Here is a 10045-nt window from a genome sequence, read left to right on the forward strand (position 1 = left end):
GTGGCACGACAGAGAGAAAATTGGTTCTGTGTTGACATGGAGTACTTGAGTACCTGCTCGACAGATGGCGTTGTTGATGTACACCCCCACCTGTATAGCGATCGCTGGCGTATTTTGTCCTTAGGTTTTTCTGTCGGGCAGCAGAGCTGACAGCTTATATGATCACCGGCTAAGTTTAATATTGAAAAATATAATTATTGGTCAATAATGGTAATCCAAGGAATATTGCAGACCAGAATAGGATCAATGGGTTTTTGAGAGAAATTTTTGTAAAAATGTAATATTGAATAGAGACTTCTATACCAACCTACTGTAGTGTGTGGAATGGTAGCCTTGAACTGAAGGATAATCCACATACATTGTAAGTGATATAGCTGAGAGGTAGATGTTTTACAACTATTGGTAATCCATGCGTTGTTTTACAATTGTTTGCCTTTTTTTAACTGTTACCAAAACTAGTTTGTGACTTGTGATCTTATAGTACAAAAAGCAATTTTTATTGAAGGGAATTTTTATAAGTAAAACGATTTCAAAGTTCAAAAATTAAAATAAATGACCAGGTGTCATTTTCAAATTGAACAAAATGAAAAAATATTTGATTTTTAGTGCCTTTTGTTTTCTTCTGTTCCTTTATATTACTGATCATAGATTTTATATATACCAACATTCCATTCCCTTTTTGCTCATTTCATTTCCAGTAGCAACTTTACAGAATATAAAATTTAATTGAGTGCAAGCTACAGCCACATACCTTTCAGACTATAAAATTACAATTATGTGGTATAATTAAAATAATTTGTTTAGAATTACTTATAAAATCTTAGCTTTAAATACTTAAGAGGTTGTCAAGCCTGCCAATCATTCAGCATGGGCATATCATTCAATCTGTAATTGATGCATGTTATGGAAGTTATTCAGGGTTTATATAATAATATTTGTGTACACAAATGTCATGATGCTTCAAGTTCAATGAGTAATTAAAAGGATGTCATGTCCAAGGCATATCATTACCAAAAAACAATCATGAGACTAACACGAGAAAAAATACCAATGTTCTTGCTAAATATCTTATATCTTTTCTGAGGTCTTCACCTATCCCAAAAAAAGGTAAAATATGGAAAAAACAAAAAGCAAAGTAAGAACGAATGTGTTTAGAAGTTCACATACCCCTTGAGGACAAGCATACCACTATACATGAAAAAAATATCCAGGAAGATTTTATAAATTTAAGCATAGAAGAGTTCATTAAACATGAAAAATCATCAAGAAATTATAAGAGCATTGTATTAATTTATAAATACTTTCAATAACTACATGCACTGATAGGTAAAGAAAACTTACAGAACCAAAAACCTATTTATTTCAAAATAACAATACCTGTAACAAAATAACCTAGTATCTATGTGCACAGCACACTTTTAGATGCGCTGTGCAATAATCAAATACTAGCCCATGAAATTTAAGTAAAGTAGAGATGGCTACGTATTACATTTTTCTGAATAATTACAAAATTCAGTATTAAAAATATATAACTGCAACACCAAACCTCCACCTAAAACCACAAGAGAATATTGGTCATAGAATTTTTACTAGCAAGATATACACACAAGTCTATATGGACTAAAACAATTCATCTAATCTCTTGCAAAATATAAAAGGAAAAGAATTGACCCCTATAACGTGTTCTTTCAAAATTACAGTTTAATGAGAACTCCAACAGTAGAATACTAAATAGGCAGGGGATGTAACTCTTTAGTAACAACATTAATATATACAGCAGTATAAGTTTTTTTAAGAATTTTAGATACAGGAACAGGATAACGGATATGATAAAATATTCTACATTATATTTCTGTAACCATAACATAAAAACAGGTTTTGTCATAGGAGAGTATTAAATGCCCTTTAAGGAACTATGATTGAAACATGCAAAAAAGTATCTTCAAAAGAAGTTACTTCTTAATTAAAACAATCTCCATAGAACTTATTTCTTAACTAAAACAAAATATGGATGAGAGATGGCTCTTTAATCCATACAGTAAAACTACACAATATAAAGTTCTCTTTAATACTGGCTTTACTCTTACAATACATGAACTAGCCCATATCAGTAACATTAAATAAATTTGCAAATAAGTTAAATGAGATGTACCTCTTAGATATCCCATTACACTCCATGAATTACGAGCAAGCGCATGTTAATCACTTCATCTAACTAGTTGGAATTATAGTATTAAGAAACTCTGGGAGTAGGCTATAACTGGTTTTGAAACTTTATAGTTTATTTCCAGCCACTGTTATTAGATAAGAAACTATGAAAGGTAAAGTTATTTCTATACTCTGTCATTCATAACTTTTGGGCATCTAAAATATTATCTTTAACTGAACTCTTAACAGACTTTTCTTCAAGATTATAACTTGATTTCCAAGTTATTATAGTAGTATGGTTGCTGTTCCCTGTAATTATCTTAATATTTTAATGGCCTTTTAATGACATCCAAAATTGAACATCATACTCAGAGTGAGGTTTATCTAAGGAATTCTATACAGCTAGGATTGCCACTCAATTCCTTGTAGCAAATTGGCATTTAATATAATCTAGTGTTTGAGCGTTCTCTTCAACTTTTCTTTTTTTTCACTATTTGAAAGGTTGTATGTCCCTGATGATAATGAATCCTAGGTATTTTTCTTAATGAAAAATCTCTACCTTCTACCAAATTAGCTTAGACTTGGCTTTCTAACCTTTATACTTGAAGCAGAATGAAATTAGCTCTTTTACTGTCGATTCAACTATTCTCTGCAGATCTTCTTTAAACATTGGACGTGTTCTACATCCTGATATTTCTACTCCGACTTTGTGTCCAGTTATTACAGTACCAATAGTTTAATATACCTTTTTATTTTTTATGAACATGAAAATTTTACAAAATATGTAAAATCATATATCAATAGAAAGAACATTTATTTAGCTAAATGATAAAAAAGGTGTTTCATTGCTTTCGGTATTTGTGCTAAAATGTCAAAATATAAAAAATAAAACGGTCTGGGGTTTGACTGCTAAATTCTATGGTGAGGGGTTAGTGCTCAAAGTATTTAATACAACCATTTCTGCGACAAATAAATTGACTTATTTTACTATTCAACTTTAAATCTAGGTTGTTTATGTCGAAAATATGGATCAAGAGACCAAGAAACGAATCTTACTGATAAGGGAATGTCCCATTGGTAATAACTGTTTTCTTACTTAGACTACTATCCAATACATATTTCATTAATGATATACATTTCATCATTCGTAACGCACTGTACTTCTATTTTCTGTGATTGGTATTGGGGTCTGGGATTTCTAAGTTAATCTGGGTCATGACAAGACACTCCAAATATTCAGGAGGCTCATCTTCTTTAGGACAAGTTACCTGTGTTCTCATGAAAAAAAAGAAAAAAAAAGAAAAAAAAAAAAAAAACTGAAAGAGCACTGTAAACAGTTTAGTCATGGATTCCATGGTTAAGGGTCGAAAGAGACAGGGTATGGGGGAATATGAATTCAGTCAATTTGTTAGTTACCACTACTTATTTAGAAGTGGTAAAAAGGTAGGGATATCTAGCATATAGAGGGAATATCCCCAAATTGCGCGTGTTAGCTGCTCAATTTTCTATTCTCCTGATTGCCATGTCAAATTGCAAAACGAATCTATTACCAAAAATCATCACCAAATTGTCCTCTATTATTTTTCATATGGTCTAGCACCTTGTAAGACAATATAACACTACGGATATCAGTATTCCCTTTGCATTTTAAAGTAATATGTCATTAACAAACAACTGATACTAAAGGCAAGATGCAATCTACTTCTGTACCTAAATACAATGGCATTTTAAAATTGGATTTACTTTGATGAGTATTTGGTATGCATAATCATTCAAAAACTACCATACTATTGTACCAGTTTTATAATCATGTATACAAGAACTAGAAATATTGCAATTGTGTGCAAATTGATTAAGAAACTTTAATACTGACATTATTGTTAGATTATTTATGTCTTTTATTACCATATACGTAGGAATGCACGTATTCATTTACCTATTGTGCGCAAGATATTTATAGTCTCAAACATTAAGGCACAGATAGCCAATTGATATCAAATTCACTGTATCTTACAAAGAAAAATTGAATAAGAAGTAAATTACATATATGTGCACCAACCATGACTGGAATTTGCACCAATGGCATGGTTTTAATTCCAGTTCAAGGTAAATGTGCTTTCACATACAGTACTTTACACTATTTTCCTTTGAGTGTTAAAAATTCCCAAGATACAGTGAATATCATATCAATGGAAAATAATTGGTTACATATAGAAAAGGACCTAGGGTCACAACGGAGATCCATTCCTACGACGTGTTGTAACCCACATAAATACAGTACAATACTATGCATTAGCCTTAAGTCACTTACCTATGCTAATGCTGTAGTAAAGTCATAATCTAGATCATAAAAACACTTAAGGATTTTAAAACATAACTAGGATTCAAAAATAAAAAACATACATGGAGGATATACATATAAAATGAAAGAGTAAAAATAAAATGCAATTCTTTTATGGGAGCTTCACTGTACCCACATAATGTAAAAATGTTATTTTTATTAGTAAAATAAATTTTTGAATATACTTACCCGATAATCATGTAGCTGTCAACTCCGTTGCCCGACAGAATTCTATGGAGGGATACGCCAGCTATCACAATACTAGAAGGGGGTGTACTTACCAGCGCCACCTGTGGCCAGGTACTCAAGTACTTCTTGTTGACACCTCCTCAATTATTCCTCGGTCCACTGGTTCTCTATGGGGAGGAAGGGAGGGTCGATTAAATCATGATTATCGGGTAAGTATATTCAAAAATTTATTTTACTAATAAAAATAACATTTTTCAATATTAAACTTACCCGATAATCATGTAGCTGATTCACACCCAGGGGGGTGGGTGAAAACCAGTGTACAAGATTAAAGGATAGCTAAGTATCCCATATTTCATATAACAGTTATCTCAAATAACAATGAAATAATAAGTACCTGGTAAGGAAGTCGAATTGAACCGTTACTCTGCCTCTTTTTTAAGTTCGTCTTCCTTACTGAGCGCAGCGTTCCTCTTGGAGGCTGAATCAACCCAAAGGTGCCAAAGTATATGGGGTTGCAACCCCTACTAAAGGACCTCTACAAAACCTCTAACCCAGGCGCTTCTCAAGAATGAATAGACCACCCGCCAAATCAAAAGGATGCGGAAGGCTTCTTAGCCTACCGTAACAACCATAAAAACAACAATAAAAGCATTCAAGAGAAAGGTTAAAAAAGGTTATGGGATTAAGGGAATGTAGTGGCTGAGCCCTCACCTACTACTGCACTCGCTGCTACGAATGGTTCCAGGGTGTAGCAGTTCTCGTAAAGAGACTGGACATCTTTAAGATAAAATGATGCAAACACTGACTTGCTCCTCCAATAGGTTGCATCCATTATGCTCTGCAGAGAACGGTTTTTATTAAAGGCCATCGAAGTAGCTACGGCTCTTACTTCGTGGGTCCTTACCTTCAGCAATGCAAGGTCTTCCTCCTTTAAGTGAGAGTGGGCTTCTCTAATCAGAAGCCTTATATAATATGAAACCCCATTCTTGGACATGGGCCTCGAAGGTTTCTTGATGGCACACCATAAGGCTTCTGACTGTCCTCGAAGAGGTTTAGACCTCTTAAGATAAAATTTGAGAGCTCTGACAGGGCAAAGAACTCTCTCTAGTTCGTTACCTACCATGTTGGAGAGGCTAGGTATTTCAAACGATCTAGGCCAAGGACGTGAAGGAAGTTCGTTCTTTGCTAGGAATCCGAGCTGAAAAGAACATGTTGCAGATTCGGTCGTGAAACCAATGTTCTTGCTGAAGGCATGAACCTCACTGACTCTCTTAGCTGTTGCAAGGCAGACGAGAAAAAGAGTCTTGAGGGTAAGGTCCTTGAAGGAAGCTGACTGGAGAGGTTCGAACCTAGGTGACATAAGGAACCTTAAGACTACGTCTAGGTTCCAGCCTGGAGTGGATAGACGACGCTCTTTAGACGTCTCAAAAGACTTAAGAATGTCTTGAAGGTCCTTGTTGGAAGAAAGGTCCAAACCTCTGTGGCGGAGAACTGAAGCCAACATACTCCTATACCCTTTAATCGTAGGGGCTGAAAGGGATCTCTCATTCCTAAGATGTAGAAGGAAGTCAGCTATTTGGGTCACAGAGGTATTGGTAGAGGATATTGAATTGGCTCTACACCAGCTTCGGAAGACCTCCCACTTAGACTGGTAGACTCTACGAGTGGAAACCCTTCTCGCTCTGGCAATCGCACTGGCTGCCTCCTTCGAAAAGCCTCTAGCTCTAGCGAATCTTTCGACAGTCTGAAGGCAGTCAGCCGAAGAGCGTGGAGGTTTGGGTGCAACCTGTCTACATGAGGTTGACGTAGAAGGTCCACTCTTAGAGGTAGAGTCCTGGGGATGTCGACTAGCCATTGAAGTACCTCTGTGAACCATTCTCTTGCAGGCCAAAGGGGAGCAACCAGCGTCAGCCGTGTCCCTTCGTGCGAGATGAATTTCTGCAGAACTTTGTTTATTATCTTGAACGGTGGGAATGCGTACAGGTCGAGATGGGACCAGTTCAGTAGAAAAGCATCCACATGAACTGCTGCAGGGTCTGGAACAGGGGAACAGTACAGCGGAAGTCTCTTGGTTATGGAGGTGGCAAACAGATCTATGGTAGGTTGACCCCACAAGGTCCAAAGTCTGTTGCACACACTCTTGTGGAGGGTCCATTCCGTGGGAATGACCTGATTCCTTCTGCTTAGGCGATCTGCTGAGACGTTCATATCGCCCTGAATGAACCTCGTGACCAGAGTGAGGTTTAGACCTCTTGACCAAATGAGGAGGTCCCTTGCGATCTCGTATAGGCTCCTCGAATGGGTCCCTCCTTGCTTGGAGATGTAAGCCAAGGCTGTGGTATTGTCTGAGTTCACCTCCACCACTTTGCCTAGCAGGAGGGACTTGAAGTTCAACAGGGCTAAATGAACTGCTAGTAGCTCCTTGCAGTTGATGTGGAGTAATCCCTGTTCTTCGTTCCACGTTCCCGAGCATTCCCGTCCGTTCAAGGTCGCACCCCAGCCCGAGTCCGATGCATCTGAGAAGAGATGAAGATTGGGGGTCTGAATAGCCAACGATAGACCCTCCCTGAGAAGGAGGTTGTGCTTCCACCACAGGAGAGTGGTCTTCATCTCTTGGGTGATTGGGATAGAGACTGCTTCGAGAGTCGAACCCTTGTCCCAATGAGCTGCAAGATGGAATTGAAGAGGGCGGAGGTGGAGTCTCCCTAGCTCGACGAACAGGGCCAGTGATGAAAGGGTCCCTGTGAGACTCATCCACTGTCTCACCGAGCAACTGCTCCTCTTCAGCATGCTCATGATGCACTCTAGGGCTTGGCTTATCCTGGGGGCCGATGGAAAAGCCCGAAAATCCTGACTCCGAATCTCCATTCCCAGGTACACAATGGATTGGGAGGGAATGAGTTGAGACTTTTCTATGTTGACTAATAGACCCAGTTCTCTGATTAAGTCTAAAGTCCAATTGAGATTCTCCAGACAGCGACGACTCGTGGAGGCTCTCAACAGCCAGTCGTCTAAGTAGAGGGAGGCTCTGATGTCCGATAAGTGTAGGAATTTTGCTATATTCCTCATCAGATGAGTAAAGACCATAGGAGCTGTGCTTAGGCCAAAACACAGGGCTTGGAATTGGTAGACAACCTTTCCGAAAACGAATCTCAGGAAAGGTTGGGAGTCTGGATGAATAGGAACATGAAAGTAGGCATCTTTCAAGTCCAACGAGACCATCCAGTCCTCCTGCCTGACCGCTGCTAAGACCGACTTCGTCGTCTCCATCGTGAACGTCTGCTTGGTGACATACGCGTTGAGCGCGCTGACGTCCAGCACCGGTCTCCAACCCCCTGTCTTCTTGGCCACAAGAAAGAGACGGTTGTAGAAGCCCGGGGATTGATGGTCCCGGACTATAACCACTGCCTTCTTCTGCACAAGTAGCGACACCTCCTGGTGCAATGCTAGCCTCTTGTCCTCTTCTTTGTAGTTGGGAGAGAGGTTGATGGGCGATGTGGTCAGAGGTGGTTTGAGGCAGAATGGAATCCTGTAACCGTTCCTCAGCCAACTGACAGACTGGGCGTCTGCACCTCTCTTCTCCCAGGCTCGCCAGAAGATCTTGAGTCTGGCTCCTACTGCTGTCTGGAGATGCGGAGAGTCAGTTTTTTCCTTTAGATGTCCTGGAGCCTTTCCTGGACTTGCTCCTGTAAGAGTCTGGACGGGAGCTTCCTCGGCTGGGGGCTCTACCACGAAAGGGCGGTATGAACCTCGTAGCAGGGGTATCAACCACTGGGGAGCGATAAGTCTTGGGGACTGAGGTAGCAACCTTAGACTTACGCGCCGATGAGGCTACAAGATCGTGTGTGTCCTTTTGTATCAGGGCAGCAGACAAGTCCTTAACCAGCTCTTCGGGGAAGAGGAACTTCGAGAGCGGAGCAAAAAGGAGTTGTGACCTTTGGCAAGGTGTAATGCTGGAGGAAAGGAAGGTACACAGCTGTTCCCTTTTCTTCAAAACCCCTGATACAAACATCGACGCAAGCTCACCCGATCCATCCCTAATGGCCTTATCCATGCAGGACATTAATAGCATGGCAGAATCCTTGTCCGCAGGAGAGGTCTTCTTGCTGAGGGCCCCCAGGCACCAGTCAAGAAAGTTGAACATCTCAAATGCTCTAAACAGTCCTTTCAGTAAGTGATCCAGGTCTGAGAAGGTCCAGCAAACCTTAGAACGCCTCATTGCAGTTCTCCGAGGCGAGTCTACCAGACTTGAGAAGTCAGCCTGGGCAGAGGCAGGTACTCCCAAGCCTGGTGCTTCTCCTGTGGCATACCAAACGCTCGCTTTCGAAGTGAGCTTAGTCGGCGGGAACATGAAAGAAGTTTTGCCAAGGTGTTGCTTAGTCTGCAGCCACTCCCCTAAGATCCTTAATGCTCTCTTAGAGGACCTTGCTAGGACTAGCTTAGTATAGGAGGACTTAGCTTGTTGTACGCCCAGCGAAAACTCAGATGGCGGAGAGCGGGGAATAGCAGAGACAAAGTGGTCTGGGTAAACCTCCCTAAGCAGAGCCAAGACCTTACGAAAGTCAATAGACTGTGGAGAAGGCTTGGATTCATCCACGTCTGACGAGGGATCCAGGTGTGCCTCCTCATCATCAGACGCCTCATCACCAGAGTGTAGCGAAGATATTGGACAAGAATGCTGAACAGCAGAGTCAGAACGAGTAGGAACAATATTAGAGGTTTCCTCTTCAAGTAACTGTTGAGGGAGAACCTGAGGCTCAGACTGCAAAGGCTGAATAACAGACAAAGCAGAAGGAAGGCGCATGGGTGGAGGAGGCTGACTCCTAGCATGAGAGGTTGAACCCAAGAGTTGCGCTTGCTGAGCGGTTGGTGGAAGCGGAATAGCAAGTTCCTGTTCCTGTGGTGTGAGCGGAGCGTGATGAGGTTGAGGCTGCGCAGAACAAGGTAAATGTCTCGCAAGCTGAGGCTCCTGAGGCGCAAGGCCAAGGTGTAGTGGAGCTTGCCTTGTGGATGGTTGAGCTCGCTGCAGCGAGAGCTGAGGAGACTGACTCATGCACGGGAGAGGTTGTTGTACCTCAGCCGAGAGTTGCACCACTGGTGGAGCAGCAAGGGGAGGCGGAGGAAGAGAGGTATAATCCTCCTGATCCCATAGCAAAGGTTGCCTTAAAGAAGGCGGAGGCTGAACACCACTGGGAACAGCAAACTCAGACTGTGGCTCAACATCGTACGCCTGGCAGGTGGTACTGCGATCAGGCGGAGCAAGCGCAGGCGGAGCGAGCGTAGGCGGAGCGAACGCAGGCGGAGGGAGTGTAGGCGGAGGCGGAGGCGCAACACTCTCAGCCCGACACTCACGCATCAAGTCCG

The sequence above is a fragment of the Palaemon carinicauda genome, chromosome 1 (assembly GCF_036898095.1).
Source record: "Palaemon carinicauda isolate YSFRI2023 chromosome 1, ASM3689809v2, whole genome shotgun sequence".
NCBI lineage: Eukaryota > Metazoa > Arthropoda > Malacostraca > Decapoda > Palaemonidae > Palaemon > Palaemon carinicauda.